Here is a 6,000-nt window from a genome sequence, read left to right on the forward strand (position 1 = left end):
CCCCTCAGCTTCGAAGGCACTCTCATCCCACCTAACAAATGTCTTTTCCCGTGCCTTGAATATTGTGTTGACATAATTTATGTTGAAATATTAGGATTGTATTATATTTGCCGAGCAAAAGCAGGCGATGTTTTATCCTCCACACCCCTCCCCGACTCCAATGTTTTCCATGGATGTGAGTAAATTTTTGGGTTATTTTTAAAGGATGATTCGTATTATTTATTATTTATTTTTATATGGCCTCTCTCTCTCTTTCTCTGTCTCTCTGTCTCTCTCTCTCTCTCTCACACACACACACACACACACACACGAACAAACATATTCAAACACGCACTCACGCGCACAAACACGCAAAAAACCACCATTCACGGCACTACATGTATCAACATTACATTTGTGTATCAGATCAATTTTCTTTCAATTCGTCACGCTTTCACCTCATTCAGTCTCATTTCATCATCTCCCATGTCATAAGAATGAGGCCACGGATTTAGATTTCTAACGGAAACGTAACAGTTTGATTAAGATAAGCCATTAGTCACGCAGCACGCACCCAGTTATTAAGTCCTTCTATATACCAGTGTCAATATTGATATTTAGATAATAATGTCGCATTGTTGAATTGTGTCAAGATCCCCGTCTGTTTCTCTATGTTACGAGACGAAATGTGTCAATGAATGGGAGTTAGGGCGCACTCGGTGACTGATTAGAAATCTGCTGTGAATCATTCATCAAATCTCTCTCTCTCTCTCACACACACACACACAGACACAAACATTTAAGTATTTCCTTTTAAACGAAGTCATTATAAAATTGTCTTTAGACGGTCTGTTCAACAGAAATGATCTACGTAAAAATACCACAGAATACAGTTCAAAATAATAATAATAATAATAATAATAATAATAATATCAGTAACATTAGTTTACAAATCATAACGCTCTGGAACATTCAATAAGGGGAGAGTGATCATTTATAAATATCATTGGGTGGAAGTCGTAGAACAGTTTCTTGTCTTCAAAGAGAGCCTGCTAAATTCTGCCCACGCCAGCTTATGACTGTCTCACTCAGCTGTTCACAATTCAAACAGCGTGTATTTGTTGCTTCGATATTTTAACCCCCCTAGTCAGAATATATATATGTGTGAGTCAGGAATCAAAGTACGTTAAAATCATAATCACGAGTACTTTACCAAGGCAATCTTCCTGACGTGTCGTCTGATTCGATTAAGTAGAAAAGTGCAAACTACCACCAGTGACAACAGAATTGCTGTGGTATTGTCTCATCTCAGCGGCGGTGCTCAAATCATGTTTAAAGTGACAGGGAAATTTTAATGTTTTTCTGGTATTTTACTTCCTTGTTTGTATAAGACAGTACATTATTTATTAGATTTCGTAAGTCATACATTAGGTTTCATTATTGGTTCTGACAGGAATACTTCCTCAATATTTTTTCAGCAGAGACAATGTTTTCTATGATACATTTTGCATAATTCAAGAACCCGTTCTAACTGCGGCCTTTTTCCACTTAATGTTCCCTTATTCAGCTTCGTACTGGTCAATTACTATTTCAGTTGCAGATACAGACATTTTGCAAGGGGTATGTGTGTGTGTGTGGGGGGGGGGGGGGGGGGGTGGACGGGGGCGCGTCTTCCCTAAAGTAGACATAGTATTCACAGCAGGGTCCTGCCTTACATGGGAGATATTATTATGTTTTTCTGACATTTTACTTCCTTGTTTGTGTAAGCCAGTATATTATTTATTAGGTTTCGTAAGTCATACATTAGGTTTCATTCTTAGTTCTGACAGGAACAGGAATACTTCCTCGGGGGGAAGGGGGGGCGTCTTCCCTAATGTAGGCATTGTATTCACAGCAGGGTCCTGAGTTACATGAGAGATGTCTTCTACAGTCAGTTACACGTGACTGGTAATACGCCACAAGAATAATCAGCTTCGCACAAAAGAGAGAGAGAGAGAGAGAGAGAGGGGGTGGCATGACCTGGTATCGGGATTGTGCAAGCTGGTGAATTTAATTCAGTACCGTCTACAAATGCCAATGACACAAAAAATTCTTAGGTGGACCAAATTGTGATAGTTATTTGTAAAGAGAACGGGGGGGAGGTATGAAAATAGACTGCTTCGCTCAGATAAAAAGAGTTAGTGGCATGACGTCCCTGAAGTGCGTAAGCTAATGAATTTAATGAATTTGTGTTGGTTATTCGTACAATGTGTATGTAAAGAATAGATGGTATGAACTCTCTACGACACTGTCTCCAGTAGAGAAGATAGAAGTGGGCTGGATAGCAGGTTGCCAAGTCCCTAGGAGAGCCAGAGCACTGAATGACGTACGACACTGCGGGAGATGCACGTGAGCAGCCCTGGGTTGTCTGTTTGTCTGCGGACAGTGCCTCCAAGAACCACCCTGACTTGAAGGGTTCACAGTAACTGCCCTCCTGTCACATACTGGTATAGATATGTGTAAAAAGAGATCTTCAGTAGTCTCGGAGTTGCAGGGTACCCAAAGCTCACGTGTTAGGAAAGTTTGGGTGCTGCATGAGAGATACCGTTAAGAAACTGAGAAACAGGAACGGACTCGGGGTTTTGGGGAGAGAGAAGGGGTGGGGGTGGGTGGGGGACATGACTTCCATGTAACATGATTAAAATGTGACCCTTCTTTTTGTCAGTTTTATATTCTTTTTTCAAAATTCTTACAGTTAGTCTGGGAGTTGCAGGGTTCCTGAAGCTCACGTGTTGGTGAAGTTTACCTTCTGAGAGATGACGTTAAGAAACAGGAGCGGATTCTGGGCTTCGGGGGGTTAGCAGGAGTTAATAGGAGGAGGAGGGGGGCATTGCTTCCAATGAGTAACAACAAAAAAACTATGACCCCGATATTAGTCAATGTTATGTCTTTCTCAAAATCCGCACATGCATACGTAATTTCGGACCGTTTTCATCCCCTCTGCCTACTGCTTCTACTTCCCGCTAGATGGTAGATGGTTGTTGATCAGCAGCACTTTCACCGCTGTAATATTGCTTTGGTCTGTATACAGTGATCAGTGTACATGTACTTTAGTTATATGTCTGCAAGCCTGGGTAAAAATCGATATAAGTCTACGATTTGCCGCCGCTACTATAATACACGCGATAACGCCGTAGACGGAAAGGGCGTGCCGCGGTCATTAGGGCTTTGAGAATATACTACAGTGATTGTGTGTGTGTGTGTATGTGTGTGTGTGTGTGAGAGAGAGAGAGAGAGAGAGAGAGAAAGAGAGACGGAGTCTGTGCATGTGTTTGTTTGTATTTATTTATTAACGTGACAGGTATATCACCCGGTCTTATTGGCCTTTAAGTCACCGTCTTTCTACATTTATCAACAAAAAACATAATTTTATAAATTCTAACAATTAAGAGCAATGATAAAACGGCATAGTTACAGTATTTATGTCTTTTATTAGCCTCAACATTAACTATACAGGCGCTGTATAGAAATATGAAGTATATACACCGGTATATGCTGATGGCAATAACACATCATAAAACCTCAGGCGGTGATACTATACTGGGTGCAAGGTTTTATTACATTCAACACAACTTATATGATTCCCTTGTGATTCAGATCCGAATGACAAACAGGACAAACAGGGAACATTCCTAGTTTCAGTATTATAACGCAATATAACGTAGACCCGTCCCAAGATTACCACGCCTGAAACCCACAGTCGGATGAGGCCTTATCGCCATCTAATCTTCTTACTGTTATCGGGGTAGTCTTGTTTGGATTGCCCGAGATGACCGCTCTACGGGGGTGGGGATGTTTCTGATTCTCGATTTTGGAATTTTACTACGACCAGTGGAAAAAAACCCTTTGCATCTTGAAAAATTCCCTATATTTATACCATATATTATATCTCCCTGTTGTCAATAAGAGGTCGTGTTTAAAAACAGTTGTGTATATATTTTGAAAATATTAACAATAATAACTGGTTAATATAAAATTGCGTTCATAGCCAAGAATATTATCAGGAAAGAGTTTGCTATGAGTCTACATGTATAACGGAATCCACCGGGGGAAATATCAAAACTAAAGTCAACAAACTATCTCCTGAACGTCATGTCCATTCTCTTCCTCTATTCTTATCCTAATTACTCAAATCCATTTCCATCAAGCACACCAAGCTAGCTGTCTATCTATCAACCATAGCCGTCTATACACCCATGTATTTATCTGTATATCCCTCTATATCTGGGTGGACGGGGGCTATCTCACCCTCGGGCAGTCATCCACCAAGGAATAAAAAAATGTAGAAGAGAGAATTAGAGGGAGGCAGAGAAAGAAAAGGGCAGACAACATTGTTGTGTGGACCATGGAGACCTTTAATTGTTATGACCAAAGAATAAGTCCACGAACATATCTAACCGTTATCAAAACAACAATATACGGAGACTTCGGGTTCAAACAGTGTCGGTATCATCTGACCAGTTCTGATGATTGCTTTTTATCAAGCTCTATCATTTTCATTCGTCATATATGCCTCGTATTCATTTGTGTACCTGTATTTTCAAGTGCAAATACTGGTACCTGAAACGAGACTACAAAGCGTGGGAAGCGACGGGGCACCTGCAGACCTTTTTGTCCTTGGAATATTTCCTTCCTTGACCTCTCGATTCCGGGTCACTAGAATTGCTTGAATAAAACACAATGGTTCGCAAAGTGAAAGTAGGGCAACAGGTTTCGACCCTGGAGGGTTAATTCTTGCCTTTTGTTCAAATTCATGGTTGCGTACAAAAAAATTGCGGTTAGTGCGCAAAATAAGAGTTGTTGATGCTTTCAATAAAAATTGACGGAGGAAGTCTTTAACGGGAAACTAGGAGATGGTTCGTCCGCCTGTGTGATTTTAAGTTGGTGGCGAAATTTCTAGCTCCCCTTACGCCATAGAGAATATAATAATTAAAGAAGATGATAGTAATATAAACAGGAAATTGAAATTGAACAAAATAGAAGAAAAACAATGAGTTAAAACTCATTACTGACACGCGTTCAATGCACAGACCATACACAGACATCCAAGATTTCGCAATTGACAACATCTGATTCTCGTCTAAATATACAGGGGAGCTTAATTTATTGCTATGCACGTGGCATATAATCACAAATGCGCGTGACAGCACATGTATAAACTGCTCATCTGCGGCGTGTTAAAAAACGCCATAAAAATGTACAGAACTCAATTAGCGAGGTCACGGTGACATTAGGCGAATTCACAACCTGGTGACACTGGAGTTAATGAATGACCGACTGACACACGTTTTCGCGCTAGGTGAGATTCCTAGCTTCTCGTTTCATTTTCTTGTTACACTTCGCAGTCGAATACTTCTAACACGTACTCGACTCGGTAGCGGGATATCAAATAAGCAAAAAAAAAAAAAATAAATAAATAAATAAATAAATAAATAATAATAATAATAATAATAATAATAATAATAATAATAATAAATAAATAAATAAATAATAAGAAAGAATTATGTAAAAGAAAATTTTATTTTGGATACTGGACAACAGCAGAGTGATGTATCACGTCGTTAAAGCAGTATATACGAGACCAGTCAAAATAACATCTATCGACCTTGGTTATGTGCACATGATCAACAGGGACTCTCGCTGATTGCAATCAGATTACTAGCAACAGAAAAACAACCCCCACTGTTTTCAATGTACTTGTATTAATCACCCTCCTTTCTGCATTCTACAGTGTACGCAACATCGGGGGAGGGGGGGGGGCACGTTAGTCTGTTAATCTGATAGCATTCAGCAAGAGTCCCCATGGAGTTAGTATCCATCAGGCAGGTCGATAGATTTCAATATAAACGGCCCCTTACATTTTTTTCTATTGTTATTATTCTAGCATTTGCACAGTCCTGTTGCTGTAACCCAGAATGTCTGAGCCCAATAGAGATTCCACTTTATCATCAGGGCCAGAGACAAGCTGGTGGTAATACTGTC

Source organism: Lingula anatina, chromosome 9 (assembly GCF_051362555.1).
Source record: "Lingula anatina isolate TDL-2025a chromosome 9, LinAna3.0, whole genome shotgun sequence".
Lineage (NCBI taxonomy): Eukaryota > Metazoa > Brachiopoda > Lingulata > Lingulida > Lingulidae > Lingula > Lingula anatina.